The sequence below is a fragment of the Macrotis lagotis genome, chromosome 8 (assembly GCF_037893015.1).
Source record: "Macrotis lagotis isolate mMagLag1 chromosome 8, bilby.v1.9.chrom.fasta, whole genome shotgun sequence".
Taxonomy (NCBI): domain Eukaryota; kingdom Metazoa; phylum Chordata; class Mammalia; order Peramelemorphia; family Peramelidae; genus Macrotis; species Macrotis lagotis.
This window is the reverse complement of record NC_133665.1, coordinates 196008699-196031352: the sequence shown is the minus strand read 5'-3', so window position 1 is coordinate 196031352 and position 22654 is coordinate 196008699.

Here is a 22654-nt window from a genome sequence, read left to right as displayed (position 1 = left end):
AGAAACACTAGATGTGACAATGGTTTTCCAGCTTTCTGCAATGCTTTTAACTTGGTTCTATTAGCAATATTTCTTTGTAAAAACTTAATTGATGTGAAGTTGTTAGATGGAGTCAAGGCACTAGTATTAGTCCTCCTCTGTCTTTCAGGGATTTCATTCAATGGTTACAGAGAATATATACCTCATACCCCTCATGATACACTGAGGTTTGATGTAGCAGGCCTTGCCATCAGAGAGCAGGGTCAGAGCACACAAGCTACATGAGGCATGGAAGTTTTTACTGTCTTTAATAGCCAAAATACTCATTATATTGTGAATTCTTATTTTGCTCAACTATATACGAACAAATCAGACAATCAAGGTGATTGATATGCATGAATATAAACAAAAATATAAATTGCCAAGGTTAATAGGTTAATAGAAGAGGAAATGAAATACTTGAATAGGAAAGGATTAATAGAATAGGAATAGGAATAGGAAAGGTTAATAGAAAAGGAAATGAAATACTTGAATAACATTTCAGAAAAAGAAATTGAACAAGTCATCAATAAAATCCGTAAGAAAAAAGCTCCAGGGCCAGATGGATTCCAAACATTTTTTTTAGGTTTTTGCAAGGCAAATGGGGTTAAGTGGCTTGCCCAAGGCCACACAGCTAGGTAATTATTAAGTGTCTGAGCCCGGATTTGAACCCAGGTACTCCTGACTGCAAGGCTGGTACTTTATCCACTACGCCACCTAGCCACCCCTCTACCAAACATTTAAAGAACAATTAATTTCAATCCAGTATAAATTGATTAGCAGTATCTATAACTATCAACAAACATTACATATTTGGAGGATAAGATAGAAGCATTGCTAGTCAGATTAGGGTTGAAACAAGGATGTCCATTATCACCATTATTATTCAAAATTGCATTAGAAATGCTAGCTTTTCCAATAAGAGGGAAAAAAAGAAATTGAAGGAAATAGAATAAGAAATGATATTTTTATTCTTTGTAGATGACATATATGTATGTACACACACACATACACACACACACACACACACACACATATATATATATATATATATATATATATATATATATATAGAGAGAGAGAGAGAGAGAGAGAGAGAGAGAGAGAAGGTATACTTAGAGAGTCATAGAAAATCAACTAAAAACTATTTGAAACAATTAACAACTTTAGGAAAATTGCAAAACATAAAATAAACCCTCATAAATCATAAGCAGAACTCAAAAGATCGATGCTGAAAACTATCTTTGCATGTAATTTAAAAAGTAAAATAAAATAACATTTTTAAAAGGAAAAACTACAAAAGGGAGTAAGACAGAAAACAAGATTTTGAGCTCTCTGAGGTTGACTCTTTTTTGCAAGCTTTTGACCTCCAGCATTTGACATGATGCTTAATACATAGTAGATACTTCCCAAATGTTTAACATTTGCTTGCTTGCTGTTCCTTGGAGTTTTCAGTACCAGCTTAAACTCCTTTGAGCACTAACAGTGAACACCAAAGAGGGGATTCCTAAACATCTGGCTGAAATAAAGGTAGATAACTGAGGAACTCAAGAATTAGGGACTCTGAGAGAAGTGAACCTCATCGGCCTTGTGGTTTTGCCCAGGGCTAGTGCTTCCTGACTGTACATTGAAGACAAGGCCAAGAAAGGAGCCAAGGTAAGCCAAGCAGGAAGGGTTGTTGGGCCCAGGAGTCATTACTGCTCTGAACTGCCTGATATCTTGCTCAGTCAAAGGCAATGAGAGCTGGATAACACTTGTAAAGCCTTCCTCTTGAAAAGCACATGATGCAACATTCAATATACTCTTCGTGTTTTGCTTTACTGTCTTTCCATCAGACTGTGGTGAGCTCAGTGGGAAATGGATGTTTTAAGAGAACTGGGGGCTTTCAAGATTGTTTTTGATGTGATACTGGGTTTTGCAGCAGAGCTGGCATTCCTCAGTTGGCAACACTACTGTAAAGCAAAGGGGGCAGAGTGGATTGTCTCCTTCCCTGGGTCTCTTTCTGCTTCAGAGGAAAGATCAATAGGAAAAACATTTCATGAGCAAGCTAATAAGTAACAAACAACAAAGAGAGGGCAATCACTTTCCCATGGTATGTCTCTGTCATATATATAGAATGGCCAGCAGGCAGGATGTGGGAGACAGGAGAGAAAACACTGGGTCAAGAGGCTGCCATCCTGTCCCTCCTTACCAAGCCATGAGTGTTTGAGGGAACTGAAGATATCTAGCCTAGGGAAAACAATTGACACTTGTACCTTAAAATCATATCTTGTTTTATCATTTATTAATAAAGGTCATGTGTAGGTCATGTATGAATTGAAGTAGATTACAACACAGATCCTATGATTTGTGGATACTGATGTGAATTTGGAGAATTGACCTCTCTAAACCTCAGTTTCCTCATCATTAAAATAAGGGAATCATATCAGATGATTAGAAAGTTAATTCCAAAGTATGTAAAACTTTTTGATTGACAAAGTTTTTTTGATGTTATATAATTAGATATGTCAAGTGTACTGAACCTGATTTTGCAGGTGAATGCTGGGGAGAAATGAAATCAGAGATTGGGCAATGTTTATATTTTTGAACCTTTAGAGTGCCATGAAGATATTATTGAAAAGTATTCCCTCATTCATTCACTCACACTTCTTAAAAAAGTCTGAAAGCTTGGTAATTCTCTTATTAGAAGAGAGTTTTAGCAAACCAGAGAGTGTGAGAAGAGGAGAGATGCCAACTAGGAGGCAATGGGATCAATAGCAGTAGCAATGCCTGGGCCACAGAGAGTGCTGTATTGATCAGTAATGAAGATAGAGACATGAAAAGAACCTGCAACAGGCAACCAACTCGAAGGGTAATAAACTGTCAACAGGAGAATCTGAGAAAACTCTATGCAGGGGTTGGGGAGCTGATTTAGCCTTTTGAATTTTCAGTGTGAACATTTACAGTCTTCTTGAGAGTCTAGTCTTAGGAAGGTAATGGAGAAAATATCAGAAAGTGATGAAACTTAAAAGAATGTCCTCCATCTTTTTTGTGAAGTCTAGAGATCTGGTTTTTATTCCAGCTCACTACTGAGTATTTGGCCTAAAATCTAGAGGAAAAGCTTCAGTGGTGAGAATAGAACCTGCTCGAGAGGAGTGACTAAACAAATCTTCCTTGTTGCCCTTACAATAAGTGGCAATACAAAATGGTGGTTCCATTTTGCTTTTTTCTTTCCCATCTTCCTCCCCATGAGAATATGTGTATACTGCTAAACATATCTATGATTCTTCAAAATCCATTTTGCATTTCTGTTCACCAAATCTTGAAAAGGCAATATTAAAAGAAAAACTGTTCTCAGTCAAGTTTATTAGTCTACATGTATTTAATTTGTTGAAATGGAACAGAGGAGGTTATCATCAGTTAGTTATATAGGTAGGAGAAGTAGATTAGATTAGATAGAGAGAGACAGATAGAGACAGAGTCATACGGAGAAAGACACAGTAGCTGGCAGAAATATTCTCTCTTAATTGCTGGAATTACTAGCTGGGAGCACATCAGACAAAATGTTTTCTGTTGATAACAGAGTATTAAAAATTAATCCAGATATGGATGTAGAAGCAGCCAAGGAAGGTGGATATAACATATGAGAGAGTTCCTTAAGTTACCTTCCTCCTATCCCATTATCCCTTTCTGCAAACGGTGAAGTGGAAGAACTTGAGTAAATACCAATTCACAGGCCCAAGGGAAAATTTCAGTAGAAAAGTCACAACCCAGATGAGAATAGATAGTGTGCCTTATGTCAAGCAATTTTTTCCACTTTCCCACTGGCAATAAACAAACCATCACCTCTATTTGTTACAATACTTTAGTTAGGTAGTGTTATACATTTCATTTGACTGATTTGGAAACTGAGGGCCAAAATTTTAAGTGACTTGATATGATCACAAAGATGACCCAGGTCTTCTGAACCCAAGGCTGGTGCTCACCATTAAGAAGCCCACTCATCCTATAAGCTGGGAAACCAAAAGTAAGGACTGAGAAATTAGGTAGTGTGAACTTGGCTGACCCATCATTTTCATTGTTATGAATTTCTTAGATTATTCGGGTACAATATGAATGAGAGAAGTCTGGTCCTCAAGCCCACTGAGGGTCTTTACTTTTGGGGAAGAATATGATGGGTCTATTAGGTTATTTGAGTAACATACACTATATTTTTCTTTTTGAATTTACGATTTCCTGTGTGTCTTCTGCAATTTCTACATTTTTGGTGGTGAAGGAACTACCCTACTATCCTACATTTGCTATGTATATCACTTCTGAGTCACTTTGTGGGAGTGGATCCTGACACACATGCATGCAGAAACTCTTGATACTAGCCTAATTGTAACCTGTGTAAGAAATTTTCCAGGAGTTTTACTACAGAGTTGAAGCAGAATGAATGAGAGGAACTGATCACTCCAAGGATAAGTCTCCAGAGTCACAGTCATACTCCAGTCACACACAGTCCAGATGAATTAAGCATCCCATGAAGAAGGAAAGAGGTTTTTGGGGATCAAAGATAATATTTAGATTAAATCTCTGATTCCTCCCTCTGAATGGTCTGTGAGTCATCTTCTTTCCAGAAAAGTTTCAAACCCTTGAGCTGATCTGAGGTCAGGAAAGACTCCTACAAAATCATAAAAGGAATTGAAGGGTTCCTCATCCTTTCAGAAAAAAATATGAAGAACACAAAATAGAAAGTAGAATTGGTTTGGGAGGTGGAGAGCTCAAACAGGTGAATCTGAACAAGAGCCACTCCACATTTTGGCTTCAGGGAACACTTGGATGAGGCCTGGTAGTAGACACACTTTGAAGTTCTCTGTTAGAGTGACTTCTGTGGATGAGGCATTTCCAATGAAGAGCAGCCATTTCCATAAGTTTTGCTTCCCCTTTTCATGATCAGGATGGCAGGGCAGTACTGTGAACAGAACCCTACTCTGGACCTTCCTTGGAGCATTGTGAAAAATCTAAACTGTTTTCTCTCTCCTCACCCTTCCCTTCCCGCTTGTGATCCAGGGCCAAACTGGACAGGGGAGAGCCTGGGCAGGGGGAGGGAGGATGTAGTGAAGGGAGTTTCAAGATAAGAAATGTAGCCAATAGAAAGGGGGAATGATGAAGATCTTGTCCAGGAGGTTAATAATTCTATCCCCCTTACCCCCTGCCTTTTACCAGGTGGGTGTCCAGATAACTCAAATATGGAAAATCACAGGCAGAACAAAGTTGGTTTCTTTCTCCCATGCCCAAGGTTTCTGGAGCTGAACTGGCCTGTGGTTATTTGTTAGGGAGTCAACTTCATAGGAATGAATGAGAATAGAGAGAGGCCAGCATACTGCAGGCATCAGCCATCGAAGAGGCAAGGGTTCCTGAGTGGTCTGGGGCTGCTTTGTGGAGGCTCTGCTCTCAGTGAATCATTTTCAAGTGTCTCCACAAAATGTGCATGCCCCCACAAATTCCCTGCTTCATCTCCCTGAGCTCATCATCAAGTGCCTTAGACTTTGCTGTGGTCATTATCTTGATGAAGCCTGTACCTTAATGGGGCTTCAGTGCAGCATTCCAGAGTACCAGTTTCTATTAACAGTGAGCTCCCCAGCCGAGGAGGCTGCCACTGGGAACAGAGCAACATTCACTATACCACAGCAAGTCAGTGAGAAACCAAAAGAAGTTTGACTCAGCTGGTTCTCTCTGTCAATAGGCACAGTCAGGGCAGCCTCTTAGAGAAAGAATAGGTGGAATTGGTGCTTCTGATCTGGGCTGAATCTGTGTTGGGGGCCAAAAACAAATTCTCCTTTCTTGGAAAAGACAGAGACTGATAAATAAAGCAAAACAGCATGGTGGCAAGGCTGTCTTCAAAAAGGAGACAGCCTTGGGTGGACCTCCTGGCTTTATCAATGACTTTCCCTCAGGGCTTCATATCCCCATCTGGGTAGTAGAGGGGTTAGGTGAGAAAAGTCCTCAATAGTTCTAACATTTTATGATCCTATCAATAACTGAGTAGCAAAGCTTCCCCTCCTCCAACTGTCCTCACTCACCTTCAATATAAGTAACCACTGGCTCAAGACAGATGAATTTATGTCAAAATCTGTCCCTCAAATGTCCCCATCTTTATCAGATCCTCCTCGAGCTTCTGGATTTGATGTATTCTGTGATCTTTTGGCTTGATGGAATGCTCATGGGAGAGAGATCCAGCAGAGAGAGTTCTTGGGGCTCCAGGCATTCCCAGTGAGAATCTCTTATTTGCAGCTCAAGCAATGGCTTCTATTGATAATGACAATCTCTCTTAATAACATTAAATGTGAAGCAGGAAGGTGACACATCAACCTGCTTTTTGGTTTAGCTGGCAGCTGGGAGATGGATCCCAATGGAGGTATTTAATGAATTAATCCAAGATCATTGCCTTAGTACTAGTGCTGGCTTTAGATGAATTTGTACTTTCTGGATAACTGGGTCAAACCAGAAAGGTATTTGCAGACTCATTCCTGCTAACCATCTCACATTTGCAGACCAGAGGGCCTTCTGAAATTTATCATTCTCATAATCAAGAATGAAGTTTCCTTTCATTCAAACCTTTGATAAACAAAGAAGGCAAGGGTTCCTAATTGGAAAGTTTTTACTACTTGGCATTCTTATTGCAATGCCTGATTTTCCCCATTTTTCTCTCACACTTCAATAATAAGCTTTCCTAAAATGTGATATCTGTAATTTACTTTCATATCATTTCCTAGACTGGATAGCAATTACTGACCTAGAGTTCAGAGGTCCCAGATTCAAAGCCTCAAACATTTGTTAGTTGTGTGACTCCAGGTCTCAGTTTCTTCATTTACAAAGTGGGGCAATCATAACTTCTATTTCCCAGGGGTGTCTATTAAGATCAAATGAGATCATCTTTGTAAATATTAACAAGCTGTAGAAATAATTGCTATTATTTTGAATGGATCTGGATTATGTATTCACCTGGTAAAGGTGCTATTGAAAATATTTTTAATCTCCATGAAATGCCAGCAGCTTTCTGTTCCTCATACAATTTAGCCTTCTTCCCAGGAGGATGGATTGGATTTCTTGGCCAGCATGAGCTTTACTATCCTAGCTAGATCTATTCTCAGCCATAGCAAAGCTATTTCCATGACTTCTGTTGGCACCGGACTTTGGCAGCCTCTGGTGACTCTTGGTTGGACTAGGCTCTCTCTGGTTCTTTGGAGAGCTGAGGGGTGGTTGTGGTGGTGGGGATTCTGGGCCTCCTCTTCCCTTCAGAAAACTCTAAGAAAGGCAGAGGTGGTCTATCCATCAGCTTTTCATAGGTAGGGAATCCTAATTCTAAGAGAATGAGGAGTTTCTTCCATGGAGGGTAATATCATCTAGAAGAGTAGGGAAGAACTCTGGAAGCATTTTACAAGATTATAACTGACTTCATGACATAAAGGCATTCCTGCCCAAATCTTGGTAAATTCTGTGCCTGGGATCCTATACACATAATTGTCTCCAGGGAGTCAAAAACAGTGGAACACAAACAGACAAGCAAGGAAAGTTACCAAGGTAACCTGACTCCCTGGGATCTGTCCAGATGGGTCACAAATGGGTCTCACTTGTTAATCTCTCTTGCATCTTCTCCTTAAATAAAACACTGTTCACCACTATAGCATAATGATCCCAGAAGGCCAGATTCACTATGCTTCTCTCTCCTACCTAAAAAGAGTCTGGGAAATAGAAATAGTCTAGGTGCTTTCTTCAGAACTGTGGCAAAGGGAGAAGCTGCTCCTCTACTCTGGCCTCCCATCCCATACAGTAATCCCCTTTACACCATCCAATATATTAGATTAGGGGATACTAGTATCCCCCCAATTTATAATTGTGTCTATTAAATCAAACCAAAGAACCAAAAATTTTGGGACAGTGCAATAGCTACCCTCATTATAAAAAGGCCTGTCATAAAGAGTGGTTAGTTATGGCCTATGTGGACACCAAAGGCAGAAATGGAAGCAAGGATTGAAGTTGTTAGGGGTTAACCTTTTTTTTTAAGGGGAAAACAAGCCAATGGCTTTCTACAATGAATTTTTCACATTGTCAGTACTTAATGCACATGAATTGGTCATCATGAAGTCATTCAATCACCCAACATTTATTAAAAGTTTGTAAATGACCAGGAGCTGTGCTAAGTACTGGGGGTAGAAGTAAAGGCAAAAAGAGTCATTCTTCTTTTCAAGACGCTCTCTGGTGAAATGGAGGAGACAACATTCAAACAACTGTGTGCCAATGAGCTAGCCAGGAGAAATTGTGTGTGTGTGTGTGTGTGTGTGTGGTCTCAGAGGGAAAGCCCTACCATGAAGGGGGCATGGGAGAGGTTTCTTGAAGAATGTAAGTCTTTAGTGAAAGCCAAGAGGGGAGACAAGGGGAGGGGCAAGGAAAGAAGGAAGATGGAGAATAATGTGTAAGAAATAGCAAGAAGACCAGGATCCCTAGGATATGTAAAGGGGAGGCAGGTAGTAGTGGAGTGCTGGACTTGGTTTCAGGAAAACTGAATTCTAATATATCCTTAAATATTAACTTTCTGTTCCTCAATCATTTATCCTGCCTCAGTTTCCTCATTTGTACAATAGAAATAAAATAGCACCTATCTCTCAAAGTTTTTTTGTGGGAATGAAATGAGAAAATATGTACAAACCATTTTGAAAACTGTAAAGCATTATAATAATAAACATTATTATAATTATTATTTTTATTATGGGCCAGGTTATGAAGGACTTAAGAAGCCAAACAGATTTTTACATTTGCTCTTGGAAGGTATAGTTAACTATTAAAATTTTTTGAGTTAGAGAGATGGCATAGTCAGACCTGTAATTCAGGAAGATAACTTTGATAGCTGAATGAATGGGGAGACTTGGGTCAAAGGGACCAAGCAGAACATGTGAGAGATGATGAGAGCCTGCACAAGACTGGTTGCAATGTCAGAGGATAGAAGCAGGCATAGAAAAGAGATGCTATTGATGTAAAATGGACTGCACTTAATAACTAAGTAGTTATGGGAGAAGAGGGCAAGATTGAGGCATCAAAGATGACACCAAAGAATAATAAGCTTCCTCAGGACATAATAGATTCACTGTTATTGAAAGTATTCCCGAAGAGGCTGGAGGACTACTTATTGGCAGGAGTATAGAGGGAATTCCTGTCCAGACACAGATTGAGATGGCAGGACCAGGAGGTTCCTTTAGAATCACAAGCTTGAAGATTTGGAGAATCATGGACTTCATGGACCAATTCCTTGAACCCACAACCAAAATCATTTCTACTGAGACATATTCAGCAAATGGACCTTCAGTTCAACTCTGATTCCTTTCATGGGTGGTCTATTCTTGAGGCTGACTATCCCACAGGGAGACTGCTCTGATTGGAGGAAGCCTTTAGTTGTTTGCTGTGTCCTTGACTTTTAGACTAGATTTGTTCTCTCATTGTGATTGACTGGGGACCTGGGAGGGGGAGAAGGAAGAGATTTCAAGAAGGGTTTCCACTTTTGTTTTAGTGTTCATGAATCCCCCCTCTTCTGTTCACATGTTATTTCATGCTGACCTTGTTTTCTTTCCTCTCAACTCAACCAATTTCTCTCATCCAATCCCTCTCCTACACTCTTCCCTCTATGTTGTAAATCCCTACTCTCTCCACAAGCCTTTCATTAAGCCATAATTTCCTCTGAGAGAAACATTGAGCTCAACTTTTCCAGGGTAGGATTCCTTTTCCTACTTCCAGCCTAGTGTGTTATACTAGTTTGACCCAAGGGCTGTTGTTTTTCACTCATTCAGTTGAGATTGACTTTATAACTCAATGGATCATAGTTTTTATGGGATTTTTCTTGGCAAAAACCCAGAAGTGATTTGCCATTTTCTTCTCCTACTGCCATAGGGTTACTTTCTGACATTCTTCAATAGATCCGAGGCATTGTAGACAAGCAACAGGCATTCAAAATTTGAGTCACAAAGATAATTTTTCACCCTTTGACCCCAAGACAACCTCAGCATCTGATGCCTGACAGGGCTTGCCCTATTCTTTTTTCAATGTGTTTTAGCTCAGGACAGCTCCATCTGCTACCCATATTCCCTGCATGGGGGCAGCCAGATAAGAGGCTCTCCATCTATTTCTGAACATATATAATGGATAGAAAGTACTTTCCTGGCTGAGCCCAAATCTCACTCTTTGCAACTTTACCCTTTAGTTCTGTCTTCTGAAGTTCCATAGAAGAATCTAAATGGTTCTTCCTTGTGATAATGTTTCAGATGTTTGAAGACAACAATCATGTTTCCCTTCAATCTTCCTGTTTCTAACATGAGCTAAGAAGGGCATTTTTTCCCCAGAGTCCATCACTATTTCACACTATGGTGTGGTTTCTTGTTTGTTCCCCACTGTGTCCCCTGATTTGACTGTTAGAGCACTCACTGGATTTGACACAAGAGGCTTAAGATTCTAATGCCACCTGTGGGACATTGGGAAGATCACCTAGCTTTTTGGGACTTCAGATGATTCATTTCAAAAGTGAGCAACTGACTTGGATAACCTTTGTGTTCTCCTCCTGGACTAATTCTAGGATCCTAGCATCCCAGGTTATACCCCAAACTTATGCATACAGAATTCAGAGGTTAATTGCCATTGGATGAAAAATTTCCCCTAGAAATTCAGATGCTACTAATCCCTCAAACCTCCCTGTGGCTGATCACCTGGTTCACAGTGTGGTTTATCCTGCTGTAAGAAGACCAGATGCTTTTTGAATAGAAATTCCTTCAAAAATCTCTATGTAACCCACTCCTTTGAAATGAATTCTTTGTCCTCACCTAGTCCTCCATTCCAGTCATTTCACCTCTTTATTCTCTCTGTTTCCTTCCCTTCAGGCTTTGCCACATATGGAATCAATTCAATTGTACACAGTTCTTGAATCTTTCTGCATCTGGTTCCTTCCAGTCATAGGATTCCAATAGTCAGTTCTAGAGTACCACTTTTTTTGTGTTGGATCAGCTACTTCTCCCATGCTAATGAACACCTCTGGAGGAAGACAGACCACCATGCAAATTATGACATAGAAAGTTTTTTATTCTTACTTGATTCCCTCTCTAACCTAGTCATCTCAACAGAGGATCTAGCACTATTCCATCCCCCAAAGAGCACTCCCTTCAATCTCTCCAACTTAAGACTGAGAACACGGCACAGGAATCAGTTTTTATTGAGACTATTTCTTCTTCTTAAAATTTCTTCTTTGAGATTACCACACATCTGGTCCTCTGTTCTAGTCACTGAGGAAGGAAAGGGCTCCTGGTGTTTCTCACTCAAGTATCAGTGCTCTCTTCTGAACCCTTAGAATTTCTTTTGTTTACATAATGAAGTCCTAACCATTGGACTATAAACTTAACTCTTCTCATTAAAATTCTCCTCTCTGGATTGCCTCATTCACCCCAGTTTATGTCCCCTCCTATAGATCAGTGAGTCCTGTACTAATCCCTCTACAACTTATTTTCAGGGCTTTAGGGGTCACTTAGATGTAGAGGAAATACTGCTCAACTATTTACAAATGTAATTTCTGACCCCCATCAGGCTTTCCAATTAAAGAAACCACCTCAGATAGTACCATTAACTCTTTTTTTTAGGTTTTTTTTGTAAGGCAAATGGGGTTAAGTGGCTTGCCCAAGGCCACACAACTAGGTAATTATTAAGTGTCTGAGACCGGATTTGAACCCAGGTACTCCTGACTCCAGGGCTGGTGCTTTATCCACTGTGCCACCTAGCTGCCCCCATTAACTCTTAATTTTGAAAAAAAGAATAAAAATCAAGACTAATAATCATATAAATTCCCATCCACAAACCTGTGTCTCACTTTTCTATCAATGCCCTATGGGCCAAAAAGTCATAGAAACATACCAAGGAGGCAAAAAAGTAGAGAAACCAAGTCACCAAGGGCAAAACATGAGCTGTTTATCTCAATACACTGGCCATCACTATCACATTGTTGATATCAGGGACCTTTGCATATCAACTCAAAGTTTAAAAGGATTGATGTATTTAAAAGAAAGCATTGTTCCCATCTGGCAGATGAGTATTATAAGGAAGAAGAGATGTCCAATGTCATAAATCAAATAAGATGATATATTCAGGACTAAACATAGTGGACTTTCAGTATAAAGTTCTTTTCACTTGGAATGCTTACAGAAGTGAAAGGGACCCCTGAGAACAACTATTCTCATTTTATAGATGAAGAAACTCAGAGATCTGCCAACTATCCCAAAAATAAAGAGGCCTTGATTAAAAGTATTGTTGGTATTAGAGCATTGGCCTTGACTCCCAGGCTAATGTTCTTTGGACCAGCCCAAGAAATCTTATTTCCCAAAGCACACATTTCCTCCCTAGCATCCCAGACAAGCAATTATTGACCCTTTGTTCAAAAATCTTCTTAACTGATAGGAGCTCTCTTTTACAGCAGAAATAATGGCTGGAATACATGGAAAATAAATTTGAACCTATTATCCAAATTTCATCAAAGAAACAAAAAAAATTGACTGAGAATTCAAATACACAGTTGTGAAGGACAATCTGAAAAAAAAGTAGCAAAAAATCAATAATGTTAAAAGAAAATGTGATCTCCATATAAGCAAAACATATTGATCTTGAATGCGGGATGGACAGGCAGCTTAAGGATTAAAGCTCCCAGAAGAATGTGATATTATAATGCAAGAGTAGAAAGAGAAGAAAATTGTCCAGACCTCACGAACACAGAAACCAAGCGCCAGCTGAAAGAATTCAGATTGCCTTCCGTAAGGAACTTCAGCCAAGATCTAGTACAAGACTTCCATGATGGAATATCCATTCTAACATTCCAGGCAAGTGACTAACCTTCCTTTATTTCAAGATTGTCTACAAGAGAAAACTCACCAGCTCATTACATAGCCTAGTCAACTTTTGAACAGCTTGAATTTTTAGTAGATTTTTCCTGATATAGCCTAAACTCACCCTATTGCAATTTCTACCTTGCTCTTCCCCAATTCTGCTTTCAGGGGATAAATGGAGAAAATCTTGCCCTTGACCTCATAACAACCATTCAAATACTAGTAGGACTAGGTCTCCCTCATCTGAGAAACTCTGCATCTCTTAAGGAATCCTAATTTGCTTATTTTGTTAGGCCACCACATCACGCTGCTGACTCAAATTGAGCTTGCATTTGTTATGCTCCTAGACATTTTTTCAGAGCAATTGGCATGTATTAGACTCTACTTCTTTATTTGGTTTTTGTTATTGATCTCATTTTACACTTAACCCTGTTTAATTTCCCATTATTTGATTTATCCCCTCCAGCTTATCATGATCCATTTGATTTTTGGTGACATCTCACATTAACTCTCCCTCGAAGCTTTGGGAGTTCTGGAACTCTGATGACCATGCCATCTATGGTAAAGTTTAAGTCATTGATAAAATAAAATAACAAAAAATAAACCAAAAACTCCCTACCCTACTCATAAACACACTCATATTCCTGGAGTAATTCCCTGGAGATCTCAGGTCAAGGTGAAATGCAAGGCATTCAATCAATTCAGAATCCAAGTCATTGTATTATCATCTGATCTGGATCAAATATAGAAGTTGGAAGTATGGCTATCCATTATCCATTGACTAAAATTGGCTAAATCTAACTAAACTGCATCAAGGGTACCCAGATACTCTCTTACTCTGTCCTTGTTTATCTTGGGTACCAACTCTTTGCTGGTGTATCTGATGATTTCAGTCATTTTTCCAGTGCAGAGCTCCTCTCCTTTAAGGAAGAACAAAAGAAAAACAAGAATTGAGAAGCTCTGTGGATTCCTGTTTTTGACATCATCGTCATCATCATATTCTGTCAAGCAAAGAATTTCTCTTTTTGATCCAGTATGAGGCTATCTAGTTTGGGAGTCATGTGGTTTTGTTGGTACTGCTACTGAGGATGCTTGGGGTGTGTAGGGGGGACCAGAATGCACAGAGCACTGAGCTGGGGAGAGTCAGAGAGATGAGTTCACATCCAGCCTCAGTAACTTAGTCATTTATGATCTTAAGCATGTCACTTCACTGCTGCCTCAGTTTCTCCATCTGTAAAATGGGGATAATAATAGCTACCTCCAAGGATTATCGTTAAGATTACTTGAGATAATATTTATAAATTGCTGGCACATCGTGGTACTTTATAAGTGCTAACTATTATTATTTATTCTATCATTCTATTCTCTCACATCTTTTCCTGTGATTCCACAGTGCTGTGAAATTTTCCCTGAGGGTGACAGGAGCATAGACAGGAGGTGAAATTCAATATTGTCACCTTTAGAATATATTAGATATCTTGGTAAAATGTGGAATCCTGGCAATGTTTGACATCATTGACTAAATTAGAGAGGGAAGATTTCTTCTGAATTCTTTGCCCATGATCTTCTGTTCTCCCTAAACCCCTCTTTGGATTCTAGGTGGTGCAATGTGCTAGAGGGCTGGGACTGGAGTTAGGAAGACCTGAGTCCAAACCTGTCCTTAGATACTCACTAATTGTGTGACCTTGGATAAGTCACTTAGCTTCTGTTTACCTCAGTTTCTTCAACTCTATAATAAGAATGTTTACTGCTTCTACTTCCCAGGCTTGTGAGCATTACAATAGCGCATATTCATAAAATGCACTTTGTCTGAGATATAACAACTATTTAAATGCTTATTCTCTCTCTTTCCTTTCCCTTATTCTCTCCCCTCTTTCAATTCCTAAATGAATTTGGAATTGTCTGATTTTTGACATTGAAGTAGCTCCCTGCCCAAGGTAACAATAAAAGACCAAGTGTCATTTCTATAGCAGTTTAATCCTTGGTGAATGCTGGATGGAGATTATATCATTTAATAACTGGAATTGCTTCAGTAAGATGGAAGAATTATTCTGATACCTATTACGCTCCTCAAATGAGAGATTCTGGTGGACCAACAACTCTTCCAGAGATAATAAGAGGTGACAGCCAGTTTTTGGAGAACTGAACTAAATCCCATCCACTTAGCCCTGCAAGCCTGTTGAACTTCAATCTTGTTGTATGGGATGCTGAAGAAGGCACTTTAAGATCTCACTGCTTAAAAAGGTTCCTCAGGTCCATCGGTTTGCCAGTCTCTGTAAGGAGGAATCAGAGATGATGTTTCTAAATGCTAGAATGTTGTCTAAAGGAGCTGGTAATGGCTTTATAAAGAAAGTCCTTTGCCCAAAATAATTCTACCCACCATTCTTGAGCTTAATTGCTTTAAATGTTCAGGGAAAACAATTTCTCAAGGAAGTTTCAGAGAACATAATCTGCCCTCATATGCTAATTGAAGTGATGGATGGGACTGGAAAGAACAATCTGGTTACAAGATGTGTACTATGTAGAGTAGGGACTGCTGAGGGTCAGGAGCTTCCTGGATCCAACCCAAGGGAAGGGTTTTGCTGATCCAGTTACAAATGAGTAATTTCAAGTATCACTCAGACTCCTTTTGTTTTCTGGTCTTTTTTTAGTTCCATTCAATTTGACTTCCAAGTAATATAATTAGCAGCTTTTGAATGGTGGTGGTGGTGGTGGTGGTGGTAGAAGCTATAAAAGAGGATTATTTTTTAAATTCCTCATGGAGAAAAAATGATTTTTTCAGAGGATTTAGAAAATGATCTCTCTCTGTGGAGGGTTAGAAAATGACTTTTCTTAAAAGCTGCCTATATGTTGTGCAGGTGATCTTTCTGAGCTCACTTTGGAAGAGGCTGCCAAACTTTGAAGCAGTTTGGAGGGTGATAGGATTTGAAGTGCTTCCTTAATGGTTTAGAATCCCAAGATCATCCTGTAACATCTATGGATGCCCTAGAAAGGCTTACAATGAGGAATGTTGGGTTCAAGAGAAAGGGGGGCTGATGGCCATAGGAGAACCCTTATCCTCCCCAACCAGTTTGACTTTACCACTTCAATGGGAGATTCTTTGTCCACATTTTCCAGGATCTACCCCACCCCACTCCATTCTTCCTCTAAACAATTTAAAGGAACTAGGGAGATTTAGTTGGGAGAAGAGAAGTCAAAGGGAAGCTATCATATTAGCAGCCTTCAAAAACAGGAAGTTCTTTCTTTATACAAGTGGACCACTCTGCAGACCTTTACAAAAATTAATTTTTTATGTAATGCAAATTTGCCCACAAATGTGGGGAAGGGAGAGAGGGAGGCAGAAAGGTACTGTAGAGCCTGTGGAGGGAGGTCAGCATATAGTTTAAGGACACATAGGGACTAGGGTCAGGGAAAGAAGAGCAGGAGGAGCAAGTATAGGCCAGGCTAGCCTTGGGAGCTTGGCTGGACACAGGAGAGGACACGTAGGTTTTGCAATCTAAGTGGATAGAGTGGGGCAAAGGTCTCCTCACTTGCCCAGAGGTCTCAAGTCAAGCCTATGATCTTCTGTGTTCATTTGGAGGAGTTTTTATTTTGTTTCAGTTTTAGTGGAGGGTGGAGAGGAGAACAAGGAGTGCCTCAGAGAGGAGGGTTAGGAGCAGAGAGAAAGCCCAATACAGTGCAAAAAAGTTAACATTAGCGACTTTTAGAATGCAGATTTCTTTCAAAATTTTTTATAGCAAAGTAAAATTTGTGTAGTGCAAATCCAACAACTGGAGTGAGAAGTGTCTGTATCTGAAGAGATGTTATGTGGTAGAGGGTTAGACTGGTTCTGTTTTGATACAAGAATAAATAAATTAATGGATGTGAATGAATGGACATTCATTAAGTGCTTACTATATACAAGACACTATGTTAACTGCTTGAAGTATGCATCCAACCCCCCTGAGGAGCCTAGCACACAGGGTGATAAGAGCAGGGGTGGAGAGAGGAGGTCAGGTCTGACTTGAGAGTGGGAGGCTGATGGGGCTACCTGGGATCTGAAGGGAAACATGAGTCAGCTCCTAGATGAAGGGGTCTAAAGGGACTAGTCTGGAGTCAATCAATCACCATAGAACTACATGAAGCCCCAGGATTGTTGTTCCACTTCCCTGTTTCACAATGTCTGTGGGTTTTATATTCCAGAGATGAGTGAATGAACTTCCTCAGGGGACAGGGAATATGAACTCTGAAGTCTAGGGTGGGGAGGTCTAGGTCCAGTATAGAGTCTAGAGATCAGGATCAAGGCAATAGCAGCATTTGTCAATTGCCTTGTAATGAAGCCTGTCAATTGGACCAAATTAGCTTCTAACCTGTGGGTACCTGGTGCTGAGCAGAGTGAGCTAGGGATGGGAGAGGAAGGAAACAAACAGAGTTTCATTCAAAGTCAGGGAAATGGTTTGCAAGCAATAACCCATGTGCTGGGGCCCTACCCCTAGTGGGAGGACCAGAGGTATGGTGAGGAGATCTCAATACTGACTCCAATGGCTATTCAGTGAGCTGTTATCCTGATAATGAGGAGCAGCAACAACAAGGAGACAAGTTTGGTGAGTAGTGGGTATGACAAAACATGAGTACAGCAGATGCTCTTCTGTGCTAAGATAATTCTATGATTTTGCAAAAGGGTGAGTTCATTCAGAGGGCGAGTGCAAAGGGTTGTTGTTGTGCCAAGTTCTGGGTACAATTTGCTTGTTTAGTTCTGAAAAACAGGTCTTTTTCTAATATTGACAGACTCAGTCAGGTCTAATGTCAGGAAAATTCCTGACCATTTCCTATTCAGGAGGAATATCTCAAAATGAACTAAGTTAGTTACCTGGAGATACCAGCCTCAGCCTCTCCCAGGAGCAGGGACTACAGGTAGGTACATCCATGCTTAGATGCCAGTTATTCTTTCCAGATGGGTTCATTAAGCCCCAGACAGAGCAAACACCATCTCCTCTCTGCTGCTCCTCTTCTTCCTCTCAATTAGCTTCCTTGCAGACTGTGTGTTCCCTTTTAAGGACTTTATGACTGAAATTGCCTCTCCAATTCAAAGATCAAGATGACCCAAATCACTCTCAGGAATGAGGATGCTTGTCCTTCTCAATGATAAAGCATGAGGTGCCAGTATATACTTAAACCCTTATTGCATATAAGATGCTGGTAAAATTGCATCCAAATTCTACCTGATAGGAGGTGTTGAGAGGAATAATCATGAACAGGTAGAAGAGGGCATCTATTTTGTTTGGAGAATGTGAATCACCATGAGTGACACTGGGCTATCTTCAGAGGCAGTAGTTTCTTACTCAGTAGCAAGTCTTTCAGGGGGGGCGGGGATGGATGGTCACCTAGTAAGGGCTTTAGAGATTTTTCTGCAGTGAAGATTGGCTTAGATCCTCCAAGTTCTGGACTCCTGAGACTCAGTCTCTTTTTCCTTCTCCATTCAATGAGAAGGAGGTTGGGGAAAGACAGAGTAGGGTAGGAGAGGCAGGTGTACTCCGTCTTCCCACATGCATTCTTACCATGAATTCCAATTAATGTAAAGAAGGGGGAGGAAGTGCTCACTATAGTTTCATTCTCATGTCTGTGTGTGTGTGTATAACTACATTCATACATGTGCATATATACTTTTTGAATGTATCAATAGACCCATGTCCTCATGATTGCTCTAACTCTTTTCACTGGAACATATCCTAACCTGTTTCACCATCTTGTCCTGAGCCATGTCCTGTCCACATGCACCACCAGAATAGGCATTTTCTTTAGCTGCCAAAACTCAAGGTAGGTGTTAGTAAAGCCCTCCCTCTGCCCTGTCTATCTGTGATCATTTTTCCTTGCTACGTCCAAGACTGCAGTTATAAGGATCTCCCTGGCTGGAGAACTCTAATGTGAACCCCCTCTAGAACAGTATTTAGTAGCAATCATGTATATCTGGTTCCTGATTTTGTCTCCCTTGATATTAATAACCCACAGAATCATTGAATGAAGTTGTCTCAGAGGTTGCTTCTGTCAAAGACTCTTCTATGATCTGCACATTTGAGTGAGAGATGAGAGACACCTTGTTGTCAGGGAGCCTTTTAGATCCCATTTGGTTCTAACAAGTCAATTAAAAAAAATGATCAAGAAGCAATAAACACAGCAGGATTGTGTGCACCCTTGAAGTCAATTGCCTGTCAGTGATGATATTGTTTGCTGTAGAAAATCATTTCTGAAAGCTTGCCTGTTTCCTTCTCACATTTTTATCAAGGGCACTTTTGATAAATTTGCAGATCAATCTCACAAAGAGAATTCATCTGCATGTGTAAATGAATATGGAGCATATGGGTATGCATGCATGAACACATACATGTGTGTGCACGCCATAATAATTACTAGCACTTTGGGAACCCTTTAGGTTTGCAAACCTTCACGATAACCCTATGAAGTAAGCCCCCTGATTATTTCAGTTCTGTAGATGAGGATATTGAGGCTAAGTTAGAGATGTGTCCAGGACCACATCCCTAGTAAATGTTTGCGACATGCCCCAGATTATCAGTAACTTTAAAACATGCTGTCCAAGCTGATACCCCACTCCAGATTTGGTCTGATGAGCGTAGAATGGAATTGATCAACAACCTCCGAAGTTGCAGCCATTTTGCCTTTTAATGCAGCCTAAAATCATACCTCCTTTGAGGCAGCCACTCTACTTTCACTTCACACTGATCTTGTAGTCCACCAAGACCACTAGATTGTTTTCAGACAAGTAGTAGAGACAGAGAGGGAGAGTTCCTCCAGTCAAAGATACATTTTCCATGAGGAAAAGTGAACCAAGTGGTCCAGCCCAGGAGTGTCAGAGCTATGAACTCAACCAAACTAGGGAGAAGCCAGACTCCAGCAAACAGTTTTGCATCTTCTGAAAGCTCACAGGATGATTTCTTGCAAAAACTGATCCCTTTTATGCAATAACAATAGTAGTAAAATAGCCATTCCTTTAGAATAGCTGCATTGACCTCCAAAGGAAGAACTCTGCATTCCAGTGTTTGGCAGATAGATTGAAATAGGCTTCAGAGTTATCCTCTTTTATGCTTCCAATAAAAGCAGTTACCTTCCACAGTGACATGTGTAGATTCTGGGCCTCTTCTAACCTGACAATTGCTGTCTGCCATGGTCTTTGTCTCCATGGGTCTGACTGGGCTCTTTATCAACCTTAAATTAATTTCTGTTAACATTCCCTCACCCATAAAAAGTCCCATTCCCTGAATAGTACACAAAGTGATCTGCCTCCCATCATTTTCTATACTCCTTCTTCCCCTATACCTTTCCCATAGAGTCATCTCTAGAGAGAGGAGCTTAATCCACTGAGAGCTCAAGAATGGAAATCCTAACTGATACCAATGTGAAAGGTTATTGGAAAATAATGCCCATGTGATACTTGCAGTATTCTCTGATCTGAAGGTCATAACACAGGCAAGAACGAAAGAGAAAGGGCGGCTAGGTGGCACAGTGGATAGAGCACCAGTCCTGGAGTCAGGAGTACCTGAGTTCAAATATGGCCTCAGACACTTCATAATTACCTAGCTGTGTGACCTTGGGCGAGCCACTTAACCCCATTTGCCTTGCAAAAACCTAAAAAAAAAAAGAATGAGAGAGAAATACTGGGGGGGGGGATGACATCCCCCATACAGCTGAGCAGGTAGATCAGAGTTAAGAGAAAGATTCTGTCTTCCCCAGAGTGCCCAACAGGAGATGGTTAAAGCAATCCTGGTTTATTTCCTCATTAGCTTCTCTTCCTTCCCCTTAAGTTGTATACTATTAAATTTGGCTGTCCATCTTAAGTGATGCAGGCTCATTAAATAAGGAGGGAGAGCACAGAACTTTTCAGTCATTTTTAGTCACCTTTTCATAATGAAAGTAAAAGACTTGATGGAAGGGGCACCTAGTTGGTGCAGTGGATAGAGCACTGGCCCTGGAGTCAGGAGTACCTGAGTTCAAATTCGATCTCAGACACTTAATTCCCTAGCTGTGTGGCCTTGGGCAAGCCACTTAACCCCATTGCCTTGCAAAAAAAGTAAAAAAAAAAGATGATCTTCCATGTGATGTATTTGATTTTAGGAGTTATATTAATTTATTGTCTATGGTGCAAAATGTCATTTAACTGTGTATCTATGTATATTCTATCCTTTCCCTGGTTCATATGAAAATGAAGTCCAAGTGTTCATTGCTCCTCCTCCTCTCTTTTTGTGTATCCTTCTACTTTCACACTCCCTTCATGTGAGATAGTAGCTATTGTTCTTTATCTCCCTCCATCCCTTTCCAAGTGTGTTCCTCTTCCTCATGCTGTCTGTTTGTGAGGAAGCTAAAAGTGGTACAGTAGATAAAATTCTGGACCTAGAGTTAAGAAGACATGAATTAAAATTTGACCTCAGACACTTGCTAGTTGTGTGATCTTGGGCAGATCACTTAACCCTGTTTGTCTTCTTTGACTCTTGATGATGATGATGAGTGCTGATGGGTTTCATATATCCTTTCACCAGATAAGATTATAGCTTCCCATGTAAAAATGAAGGTTGCCTTCTGTAATATAATATTCCAAACTCTTTGTTCTTTTAAATGGTGGTTGCCACATGTTTGTGATTTTGACTGTCTCCTTTCTTTTTGGCTTTTTCCAGTAATTTTCTTTGACTTCAGAGTTCTGGATTTTGGCAATAATATTCCTTAGAGTTTTCATTTGGGGCTTTTCTTTTTTTTTGGCCATGAATTTCTTCATTTATTTTCCCCATTGCATGTAAGGATAGTTTTAAACATTCATTTCTTGTAAGATTTTGGGTTCCACATCTTTCTCTTTCCTTCCCTTCCCTCCCATCTCCCCTTGACAGCGAGCAATCTGATAGAAGTACAACCATGTTAAACACATTTCCATATCAGTTGTGAAAAAAGAATCAGAACAAAAGCGGGAAACTATGAAAGGAAAATAAAATAAGACAATCTTTGAAAAATTGAAAATGGTATGCTTGCTCTGCATTCAGATTCCATAGCTCTTTATCTGAATGTGGGTAACTATTTTCCATCACAAGTCTTTTAGAATTGTCTTTGCATTCTACTACTGGATAGAGCTAAGTCTGTCATAGATGATCACTGCACAACAATGTTGTTAATGTGTTTAATTTTCCCCTGGTTCTGTCCACTTCACTTGGCATCAGGTCATGTAAGTCTTTCCAGGTTTTTCTGAAATCTACCTGCTCATGATTTCCTATAGAACCATAGTACTACATCACATTCATATACCATAATTTGGTCAGTAATCCCCAATCCTCAATTTCCAATTCATTGCTACTTCAGAAGATCTACTATGAATATTTTTTGCACATATGAGTCTGTATTCACACCTTTATTGCCCTTTGGGCAAAGTTAAAAAAATGCTCTCTAGAGCACTTGGATCAGTTCACTACTCTACCAACAGTAAATTAACGTCCAGTTGGGACTTTACTTAGGGAGGATACCCTCAATTTCTACTTTGATCTCAGTTTCAATGAGATCTGGGAAGTTTTCATTTCTGAATCCTTGAATTAAATATTTTTTGTCATTATTTCAGGCAATTCAATAGTTCTTAAGATCATCTCTCTTAGATTTTTCTTAACCAGCTGTTTTTGATTAGGGAATCCTCATATTTTTTTCTATTTTTCCCATCTTTTTGACTTTATTGGGCAAATCTAGTGACTCCCTATCCAAAAGAAATCTGTATGGGATAGGCTTTATTTCTGTTTGGAGTGTGC